At 39.3% G+C, this 12,311-nt stretch overlaps 1 non-coding gene across 1 annotated transcript; it reads right to left on the minus strand.

The window, feature by feature from the left end:
• Positions 1 to 868: 868 nt before the first annotated feature.
• LOC127109232 (small nucleolar RNA R71) lies at positions 869 to 975 on the minus strand. Its single transcript, XR_007796564.1, has one exon. It is a non-coding gene; the product is annotated as a small nucleolar RNA R71 (small nucleolar RNA).
• Between the last annotated feature and the right edge of the window lie 11,336 nt (positions 976 to 12,311).

Here is a 12,311-nt window from a genome sequence, read left to right on the forward strand (position 1 = left end):
CCTGTTAAATTAGTTCTTTTCAAAGTAGAAAATATTGCCCATAAGTAGCTCTATTAGCAAGTACTTGGATTATTAATTGATTACGTGAATTACATTCGACCCTGTCTTTATTAATTAATCTTTATTCAACACTTTACTTTTCATTGCACACTCCAAAAACACCTATTTTGATTGCCTTTGATAAACACCATAACAATAGATAACGATAGATTGGCACTTGGTCTCTGTGGATTCGACAATCTTTTATATTACTCTGACGCGTTCGTATACTTGCGAAACACCGCATCAAGTTTTTGGCGCCGTTTCCGGGGACCAATTTCGTCAAATTTCATTTTCCTATTGTTATATCGTTTAGACTTAGGCTATTTCCCGCCGGTCAATGCGAAGAACTCGCAGCACCGGAAGTTTAAGCTTAATATACCCTCTAGCGGAACTTGAACGTTGCGCTCGCGCATGTTTATTCTTTCATAGAATTAAGAGAGCTATGGCCGAAGATCAAAACCAAAGACCTCTTAAAGATTTCGCTCAACCATATAATGAATAACCTAGTTCTAGTATAGTAAACCCAATCATCCCAGCTAATAATTTTGAACTTAAACCATCCCTGTTGCAACTAGTGCAACAGAGACAATTCGCAGGTCTCGCTACTGAGAACCCAAACCAACATTTAAAAATATTTCTTCAATTAGCAGACACTTTTAAAACCAATGGAGCTTCTCCTGAGGCAATACGTTTAAGATTATTCCCTTTTTCCCTCAGAGATAAAGCCCTATCATGGTTAGATTCTCTTCCACCCAATTCCATTACGACTTGGGATAACCTTAGAAGAGTTTTTCTTGCTAGATATTTTCCCCCGAGTAAGACCGCCGTTATTCGAAACCATATAACTAGATTTACCCAAAACCAAGGAGAATCGTTGTTCGAAGCTTGGGAGAGATATAAAGAGTTGTTACGAGCATGCCCACATCATGGGTTAGAAAATTGGTTAATCATTCAAACCTTCTATAATGGACTTCATTACAACACAAAGATGACCATCGACGCTGCCGCAGGAGGTGCTCTGATGAAAAAACTTTATCCTGAAGCTAGTGCCCTCATCGAAGATATGGCTCAAAACCATCAATCATGGGAGTCGAACGAGCGACAGTTGAGAAGAAGGAAGCCCAAGGAGGAGTGCATGAACTAAACTCTATAGACGTGATGCAAGCAAAAATGGACGCATTAGCCCTCAAAGTCGAGCATATGTGCATAAACCCGAATACTGTAGGCGCAGTTTCGTTGGATTGTGAGATATGTGGAACCAAAGGACACCAATCTGCAGAATGCAGTCTATTAAACGGAACCCACTCTGAGCAAGTGAACTACACCCAAGGGAACCCATATTCGAATACCTATAACCCTGGATGGAGGAATCACCCGAACTTCTCCTATAAAAATAATAACCCTATTCAAAATAATGCTCCTCCGAGACCTAGTTATCAAGCCCCTAGATCAAATCAACCTATGCAACCATTGCCACCAAAGTCGAGCCTTGAGAAAATTATGGAAAATTTTATCACCGCTCAAACCCAACAAAACAAGGAGTTCATGAACCAAAACATTCATGTTAACGAATTGATTACTCAGTTAGGAACCAAGGTTGACCAAATAGTTACTCACACCAAGATGCTTGAAACCCAGATCTCTCAGGTAGCTTTAAATCAAGCCCCTCAGACTACACCTGGAGGACAATTCCCTGGACAACCTAAACAAAATCCGAGAGGACAAGCTAATGCCATTACCCTACGAAGTGGGAACGCTTATGATGAGCCACCAAACCCTAGATTGAGTGAACCCGAAACTTCTAAGGAATGTACCAAACCCACGGACGAAGTAAAGGAACCAGAGGAATCTGAAAACCAGGAAGGTCGAGAAAATGGAGAAGAACCTAAAGATAAAACTTACGTACCACCCCCGCCATATAAACCACCTATACCATATCCGCAAAGACTCAAACAAACCCAGATCAATAAACAGTATCAAAAATTTATTAAAGTTATAGACAAACTTCATGTAGAAATCCCTTTCACAGAAGCCATCACCTAAATACCCTCTTATGCAAAGTTTCTCAAAGACATCCTTACCAACAAACGTAGACTTGACGATCCGAAGCCTTAGGAATGTAATGCTATTTCCGAGGACAAATTAGCAAAGAAAGATAAAGATCCTGGAAATTTCTCCATTCCTTGCCTTTTGGGTAATCATGTCATTGAAAAAGCTTTTCTAGACTTAGGAGCTAGTGTGAGCCTAATGCCTTTAGCAGTTTGTGAGAGCTTAAACTTAGGAGAATTACAGCCCACTAAGATGTCACTTCAGTTAGCCGATAGATCTGTTAAATATCCGATAGGAATTTTAGAAGATGTCCCTGTTAGGATAGGTCAGTTATTTATCCCTACTGATTTTGTTGTCATGCACATCAAAGAGGACAATGATATACCAATCCTTCTAGGTAGACCATTCTTATCGACTGCAGGAGCCATAATAGATGTCAAGAAAGGAAAGTTGACATTTGAGGTAGGTGACGAGAAAATAGAATTTATACTTTCGAAATTTCTTATGGCACCTGTGATGGGAGACTCGTGTTATGCCTTAGATATCATTGATGAATGTGTTAGAGAATTAGAACAAAAAGAAATTATAAAAACAATTAAGTTACCATCAACTCTCATAATGGAAGATGATGACTTTAAGAAACCCTACATCGATGATAACCTTTACGAATGTTTATCCCTTACCCCAGATCCTATGCCATGCCCTAAGAAACCAACCTTAGAACTTAAGGAACTGCCTAAGAACCTGAGATATGAGTTCCTCGATGAAGAGATGAACCGTCCAGTTATAGTTAGTGCTACCTTGAGCCAAAAGGAAACGAACCAACTTTTAGACGTTTTACGAAAATATCCCTCAGCCTTATGATATAATATCTCTGACCTGAAAGGTATAAGCCCATTCGTATGCATGCATCTGATTTCTCTCGAAGAAGATTAAAAACCCTCCAGGGAACATCAGAGAAGAATAAACCCTATAATGAGTGATGTTGTTAAAAAGGAAGTTCTTAAGTTACTTGAGGCAGGTATCATCTACCAGATCTCGGATAGTAAGTGGGTGAGCCATGTGCATGTAGTACCTAAAAAGGGAGGCATCACAGTCGTGCAAAACGATAAAGGCGGACATGTAGCAAAACGTTTAGAAGGAGGATGGCGGATGTGTATAGATTATAGAAAATTAAATAAAGCAACTAGGAAGGATCATTTCCCTTTACCATTTATAGACCAGATGTTGGAGCGTCTAGCCAAACACTCTTACTTCTGCTATCTAGATGGATACTCTGGATTCTTCCAAATACCTATCCACCCCGAAGATCAAGAAAAAACTACCTTTACATGCCCTTATGGAACTTTTGCCTACAAACGAATGCCATTCGGCCTCTGTAATGCCCCAGCCACTTTCCAACGCTGCATGATGTCAATCTTCGTAGATTACCTAGATGGTATCATGGAAGTGTTTATGGATGATTTCTCGGTTTGCGGATTTGATTTCCACAATTTTCTTGCTAACCTTGAGAAAATCCTGGAGAGATGCATGGAGGTGAACCTCGTGCTAAACTGGGAAAAATGTCATTTCATGGTAACCGAAGGAATAGTTTTAGGATATATAGTTTCTGAAAAAGGTATAGAGGTAGATAAAGCTAAAATAGAAGTTATAGAAAACCTAAAACCACCAAAAACCATCAGAGAAGTCCGAAGCTTCCTTGGACACGCTCGATTCTACCGGCGTTTTATTAAGGACTTCTCCAAAATAACCAAACCTTTAACTGAACTCTTTGACGTATGGGGTATAGATTTCAAGGGACCTTTCCCACCATCCTTAGGAAATAGGTATATCTTAGTAGCTGTAGACTATGTGTCTAAGTGGATTGAAGTTATAGCTGCACCCACAAACGACACTAGGGTAGTAATCAAACTATTTAAAAACTATATATTCCCTAGATTTGGAACACCACGTTTAGTCATAAGCGATGGAGGATCACACTTTATATCGAGAATATTTGACAAACTTTTAAGAAAATATGAAGTTAGGCATAAAGTAGCAACACCATACCATCCACAAACTAGTGGCCAAGTAGAAGTATCTAATAGGGAGATAAAACAAATCCTAGAGAAAACCGTTTCTATTTCTAGGAGAGACTGGTCTCAGAAGCTTCAAGAAGCATTATGGGCCTATAGAACCGCTTTCAAAACCCCTATAGGAACTAATCTTTATCAATTAGTTTATGGAAAATCATGCCACTTACCATTCGAATTAGAGCATAAGGCCTATTGGGCCATTAAAACTTTGAATTTAGACTACCTAGCCGCTGGAGAAAAGCGTACCCTAGACATTCATAAATTAGAAGAACTTAGGCAATCTGCCTACGAGAATGCAAAAATATATAAAGAGAGGACAAAAACCTATCACGACAAAAGAATAGTAAAGAAAAACTTCAATATAGGCGATCTTGTTCTCCTTTTCAACTCTAGGTTACGACTCTTCCCTGGAAAGCTACGTTTAAGATGGACTGGTCCTTTCGAAGTATCTAAGATTCTGAGATCCGGAGCCGTGGAAATCAAGAACGAAACTTGTAGTCCATTCATTGTAAATGGACAAAGACTGAAGCTCTAGGAAGGAGGAGACATTCCAACACACTACTCAAGCCACACCCTGATTGATCCGCCAATTCCTACTACTACAAGTGTATAAATTCTAATCGTCAAGCTAATGACGTTAAACAAGCGCTGCGTGGGAGGCAACCCATGGTTTTTCTTTCATTTTACTTTTTCGCATTTATTTCATTTTATTTTTATTTTATTTTATCATATTTTGCATTGAGACTAAAATTTGAATGGTTTGCATTTTCAGGATCACTTTCTTAACTTTTACAGGATGCAGGATTTCGATGACATGCACGTGGCCAATAGAGATAATGCTCAGAGAGAGCGTTACATCGCTCTGTATCAGCGCCCTATGGCACCCACACGTTATCCTGATCAGCACTGTATGGAGGCACTGGGTATCAAGCCGAGTATCTGATTCCTTAACCACCAGCTTCACTGGGACGAGTTTGCTGATGACTTGAGTAACACCTACAGGAACCTAACATTGGAGTTCCTGAGTTCATTCGACTATGACCCATACTCTGGACCAGATGGGTATGCTGCTTTCAGGCTTTTTGGAGTTGAGTACTCTTTCAACCAGAAAGAGTTCGGCGACCTTTTGGGCTTCCAAACCACTCCTGATGCTATCCCGGAGACACCTATGGGATATTTTCTGGGTAAGGAGGTGGAGAAGTTTTGGAATGATATATCGGGTGGCGGAAGCCAGGATCCATCTACGCAGGTGTCTCATGTTATACATAACCCCGCCTTCAGATACTTTCAGATGATATTAGCACATTCCTTCCTGGGAAGACCGGATGCAGAGACACTACTGAGTGAAGAAGAGATCTTCCTATTATTTTGTGCATCCCAGTCTCGCCCAGTAGCATGTGGGAACTTTTTATTATACAGTCTCAGCGGTATCTCCAGATCTACCGAAGGAGTCATCCATGTTGGCGGAATCATCACGCAGATTGCTGCCGCTTTAGGTCTGTCTCGCAAGCTGTTACATCTTCGGACCTACTGTAGGTACACTACCATGGACATCGACTTCTGTTTGACCAGAGGGTTGATGAGGAGAGCCTCTTTCCACCCATGTCAGTTCCGACTGCTAGTCGACAGCGAGGCTATCCACTATTTTACACTGCCAGATCCTATGAAGACCAGTGTGCATGATCCAGCGAATTGGAGTTATGTTCTGGAGGGCCAGGGAGAGACCGTTGAGGAGCCGAGATCACCACTTGTTGCTAAATACACGCATGCACCACCATCTCCCAGAATCACTGTTTTCTCTAATAATCTTTCATTGCAGACCCCGACATCCGCACTCAAATTGCTGAGTGTCGTAGAGAGATCGCAGAGCTTAGACAGGAGGTGGCTGACCTCACTTTACAGATGGGAGTGTCTGATCTCACCCATGCTACAGAAGCCGACTGTCTATATCAGGAGATCGCAGAGCTCAAGCAGGAAGTAGCCATGCTCTGTGGATCCTCTCAGGAAGATGACATCCCCACTATATGATCTCACCATTCCATCTTATTTTATCTTTCTTTTATTTTATTTTTCTTGTATTTACATAACTCATTTTACATTATCGCATTTGGAATATTATATAAACTACGTCTGTACATTGATATTTCTACTTTTATCTATATATATCTTATGTTTGTTTTATTTGCATTTTTTATTTTAGTTGTTTATTTATTTATTAGTCTAATATTTAATTTTTGTTTCATTTTTATTTTACTTTTACTTCTACAAAAATTATGCAAGCCAATGATGCTAGGAAAATCACAAAACAAATGCTATTCGGACCCCTCAAAGCCAAAAGACAAGAGAAGCCCAAGCCAAAGGACCAAAATCTGGCCCAGCCAGATTTTGCCGTGTGGCGCCCGCCATAGACCATATGGCGCCCGCCACAGCGTCTATAAAAGGTCGGGGCAGAACCCCTTTCTTCACCATTTTTACACCTTACAACCTTCCAAAACCATTTTTTCACCTTGGAAAAACATCCTTGAACCCACAAAAAGCTCATACTTTTCTAACCACCACACCGTACAAATCATTTTTCTGATTTCCATTTTCATTTTCATCCGTCGGATTTCGTAAAAATCCAACCTTTTCACAAACCACTTCATCTTCTTCATCACTTTTCAAGAGCTTTCAAATGGAGTTTAACGGATTCATTCTTCGAGGAGGGAAACCCGGGGATAGACAAAGAAAAATCATATAACGGTTGCAAAATCGGGAAATCCTCCCGACAAGGTATGTTGACGAAAACTGTCTCTACACTTTAGGTATCTATCATAGCATATTTCATTTATTAGATAATTTAGGTTTGCATAATTTCTTTTCCAACAAAGAACCCACCTATGAGCGGTTGACAACTGAATTTTTGAGTTCCTTAAATTATATTGTCAACCCTAACACTACTAGCACAGTTGGTACTGTCAGATTTAGAATGTTTGCTGTTGAATACGAATTCAGTACCGACGAACTAGCCAGCTTGTTAGGAATCCCTCATGGGGACGGTGCTATTTGTGAGGCCCCTTTGGATTCCGAATGGTCTGTTGAGGTATTTTCCTTCTGGGAGCGTTTATCAAACACTTCCATAAACTCTTTTGAAGGAGTTCTTGCCTCAACTATCCATAACCCGGCCATCAGAGTTTTTAGATATCTGTTGGCATGCACTGTTTTTGGCTGGGAGATCCAAATAAGGTTAATGCTACAGAGCTTCTATTTTTACAAGGAAGCCTCACAAATAGACGTATTAATTCGGTCCCGTTCATGCTTGCTCATATGACTTTAACTTTGAAAAAAATGGGACCGATTTCTTTTGGTGGATTGATTACATCTAATGTTCGGGCGCTTAACCTGAACAATGAGATGGCTACCCTAGACCCCTTACCTCCTCGCACAATTAACCTAAAATTTCTGAGAGACATGAAATTGTGCCGTTTGAGGAGAGATGGAGGCTATATGCTTATGGTTCATGGTGTAGCCATCCCATCTGTTGTTTTACCGTGCACTAGACGTACAGACGTACGAGATGAAAGGAATTGGACCTACGCTTTAGATGCCCCACCTGTTTTGGGTCCTCTTCCTCCTAACATTCCTGATGAGGCAGGACATGACACTGATGATGAATATGATCGGAGAGAGAGATCTCACGTACCCCATGTGTCCCCCCATCATCCTTCACCACCATACACTGCACCATCTTCTTCTTTTGCAGGTACCACTCCTGGCTTTTATATTGCGGAGGAGATGTGGCGTGACCACATGGCTAGAGAGCAAAGGCGTGACGACCTACTCTCTACCATCCAACAACAGCTGGCGAATAACATGAGCTTCATGCAAGAGTCGCAGTGGAGGACAGACAGGTCCTATGACACTGTTCTACAGTCTCTGCAAACGATCACAGATACACAAGCCCGTCAGCAACACCATCACTGTCAACATATTGCTCTCATAGAAAACACTCAAGGTTCCATTATGGGTAACCTTCGAGAGGTGAGGACCGCTCAGGATGCCCTGCAGGCGAGGATGGATTAGAGAGACCGTCGTCGTACCCGATCCCGTCGTCCACCTCAGGATGGCGAGGGCACTAGTGGTCAGCAATAGGTTGTCAGGTAACTCTTCCCTTATCTTATTTCGAAACATTGGGGACAATGTTCGATTTAAGTATGGGAGGAGACTCTATCGTCTTTTCTTTATTACCTTTCTCGTCTTTCCTTTATCGCTTTTCTTTGCTGTTTTTAGATAGTTTATTTATTTTTTCCTTTTAGTTGTTTATTTTGCTTTTTAGTATACTGCATGAGTCTGACGGGTCACCAAATACAGTAGATCTTTAGTACAATCCTACCTCCCCATACCTTTAGCCCCACCAAAAAATTTTCGCAAAAAAAAATAGTGTTATTCCAAAAGTTTTCAGGTTTTAAAGACATGTTTTGAGTAAGGATGTGGTGACTTGGGAGAACTTTGCGAAACATCAGTATTATTTTAGCACCATAGACTTCGTAAATATAGGAACCACTCTCGAAACCCCATATACCATGGCCTTAATCATTATTTCCGTATAAGTCCTCAGTAGTTTATCTCCGCAGTCAGCTCCGGCCTACGCATCCTCTACGTAGGGGACCGATGCAAATAAGTGAATAATCCAGAAAAACAAAAAAATAAAAGAAAGCAAAAAGGCAACTCCGGTATAGGTAACCCTCACAAAGTCATTTAAACCAAAGAATTGTAAAAATTTGCTACAAAAAGAAAAAGAAAAAAAAAACTTACCCACTGTTAGTTGGTTCAGAGGTATCTGGCACTGAACTCGGTAGGGCGGATTACAATCCGATCCCCCACAACTACAGTTGGGTCCAATAAAAGTGTTTACACATATTTATGTGCCAGAAACCCCATGCTCAGATCATAATCACTAACAGGCCACTCTACTATGAAGCATGTACGGATAACCGGCTTAATGTGATTGCGCCTGAATGAAAAGGACACAAAAAGAGATGAAGAGGCAGGCCTAGGTATTGTGGGATAATATAGGTTGGTCAATATAGGAATGAAGTTTATATCCGTATTTGCGGATTAGTGTCATCATGATACCCTTAGTTCACTCAGTTAGTACCTATCACTGCATCCCGACTTGAACTTAGAATTTTTACCTGAAGCACTTGTTTACACAAATTTTCTTTTATGAGCTTTTTAATGTTTTGCTTGAGGACAAGCAAAGTTTTAAGTGTGGGAGAGTTTGATAACACTGAAATTTACCGTATTTTCGACTCCGATTTCACATGCATTCTAGTTGATTTATTGTTATTTTGTTGTGTTATTGCTATGTTTTCCTTTGTTTTCAGGTTTTTACCTTAATCGGAGCCCCGGTCGAGAAAAGGAGTGAAAAAGAGCTAAAAACCCTAAAATTCAGCATTTTGTATCTGTGGCCTACCCCATGGTTGGCGCCATAGACCCTGCCATGACGTGTCCAAGCTCAACTTCCCTCAACTGCCATATTCCCCACTACTTCCACTAAGGCGCCTCAAATTAGCCTTGTGGCGGACGCCATGGCTTTGTGGCGGGTGCCACAAGAGGAAAAGTTTTCCCTCCCATTTTAAAGTTGAAGGGCATCCTTATCATTTCCATCTTTTTACTTGCTTATAAATAGAAACTCGAAATCACTTTTACAAGCATCCAAACTTAGAGCAGAGGCAAACTCAGAGCAACTTTGTTTCACTTAGGCATATATTCAGTATTTTAAAGTGGTAATCGCTTCGCATTGAAGTGTTACCACAATTGTGTAATCGAGTCTGTGATAGAGTCTATAATCGAGTTTGGAGCACTTTGGAAGGAAGTTAATCTTGCCGCCATTTTAATTTCCGCTTTGCAATTTATTCAACCCTCCGATTGGAGCAGGTTTTTATTACTTGTCTTTATCTTATTTATTTTCTCGCACTCGCTTTAAATTATTTATTTCCTCGCACTCGCTTTAAATTATTTATTTCCTCGCACTCGCTTTAAATTATTTATTTCCTCGCACTCGCTTTAAATTATTTATTTCCCGCACTCGCTTTAAATTATTTATTTCTCGCACTCGCTTTAAATTATTTATTTTCCGCACTCGCTTTAAATTATTTACTTTCCGCACTCGTACTACTTTTATTTAAATTAATGCACTTTTACGTTACCATGTCTAACTAAACCTATAAGGTTAGAATGTAAGAATCGTAATTGAACCGATAATCCGTACAGTTTTTCGTAGTAACACTTAAGGGCTATTTTAACTTTCAACTTAAGTTTTCCCACACTTCAATTCTGTTGGGTAAGATCGAAAGTCGTCCAACGTCTAAACGTAATTGTTTTTAACTATTTCAAAAACAGCGAAAGCGCTTTGTTTAGTTCATTAGGAGTCTTAATTTAAGAAGAAAAGAGATTTTAAAACTATTTTCTGACGCGTTTATAAGTTTGAGTCTAGTTCGTGAGAACCTCTTTTGGTGAAGAAATCCAGGTTATAATACTTTTCAACTTAGTCAAGATACTATATTTCTTAAAAATAGGTTTACTACTCTAACGCAATGCGCGCCTTTTTATAAGTGACAATAAGAGAGTTTGATTAGGGAGTACAACTCGGTTCTGAATACGCGAAAGCGACAGTTCCTGTTAAATTAGTTCTTTTCAAAGTAGAAAACATTGCCCATAAGTAGCTCTATTAGCAAGTACTTGGATTATTAATTGATTATGTGAATTACATTCGACCCTATCTTTATTAATTAATCTTTATTCAACATTTTACTTTTCATTGCACACTCCAAAAACACCTATTTTGATTGCCTTTGATAAACACCATAACAATAGATAATGATAGATTGACACTTGGTCTCTGTGGATTCGACAATCTTTTATATTACTCTGACGCGTTCGTATACTTGCGAAACACCGCATCAGTAGTATACTAATTGATTATATTAATTAGTTTGGTGTGTTAATTAATTATTTAGTTGATATGAGATATAATGAATAATTGAATTAATTAACTTGGTGTGCATATTGAGTTGGTTTAATTTATTTGAATTAAATAGAGATATTATAATACTAGGTCTTATTGGGCCTAATAATTAAATTAGAGGTATCATTCTTTAAGCCCAAATATAATACTAGGATATAAGAGGTGAGGAGAGTGAGAAGTAGGATTCATTTGATTATTTGACGGCAACAGAGAAAGAAAAGAGGAAAAGTAAGGAGAAGAGGGGAAGAACAAGAGAGAAGCTAAGGGTTCCAGAAAATTGAAGAGGTAAGGGGGAGAATCCTTATTATTATGGGTTAGTATGATTGAGTCAATGGGTAGAAATATGTTTACGTTGAAATCCCTAAATTTCATGGTTTTTGGAATTGTTAGGTTTTGATGAGTATTCTTAATTTTTGGTGATTTAATTGTGTTAAAAATGAAAATTAACTTTATATACTTAGAGTATTGTATGAGTTATAATTTTCTGAGCGTCTGGCTTTTTACGGAATCGAAATCGGAGGTTCGAAAGGCCTCCAACGATGAAAAATGCAGAAAATTATGCATTCTGTTTTTGTGTTAACCGGTTACCCGTAGAGCGTTAACCGGTTACTTGCTTAAAAATCTGCGCAGGAAATTGATTCTGTTTTGTGTTAACCGGTTACCCTCCGAGCGTTAACCGGTTACTTGCTAAAAATCTACGCAGGAAAGTGCATTCTGTTTTGCGTTAACCGGTTACCCCCCGAGCGTTAACCGGTTACTTGCTTAAAAATCTGCCCAGAAGTTGATTCTGTTTTGTGTTAACCGGTTACCCCCCGAGCGTTAACCGGTTACTTGATGTTGAAAAATGAAAATTTGAGATTTTAAAAGTTGTATTCATTTGAAATGAAATCTAGTGTGCGTATTTGATAATTAGCCTATATTTGTGAATGATATATTATTATGAATGTGTATATGTACCATCGGTGGATAATTCATCGAGTGGAATTATGGTGATATGTGGAATATTAAGATGGTAGAGATGATCTTAATTGCATATGTGTTGGTATTTATACATTCATTCATGGCATGGTCGGCTTCATGGTGGAAGCGGTGAAACTGTGGGTTCACATGGTAATAGACATTGATCCTTGAATGGA

This window comes from Lathyrus oleraceus, chromosome 7, assembly GCF_024323335.1.
Source record: "Lathyrus oleraceus cultivar Zhongwan6 chromosome 7, CAAS_Psat_ZW6_1.0, whole genome shotgun sequence".
In the NCBI taxonomy this organism is placed as follows: domain Eukaryota; kingdom Viridiplantae; phylum Streptophyta; class Magnoliopsida; order Fabales; family Fabaceae; genus Lathyrus; species Lathyrus oleraceus.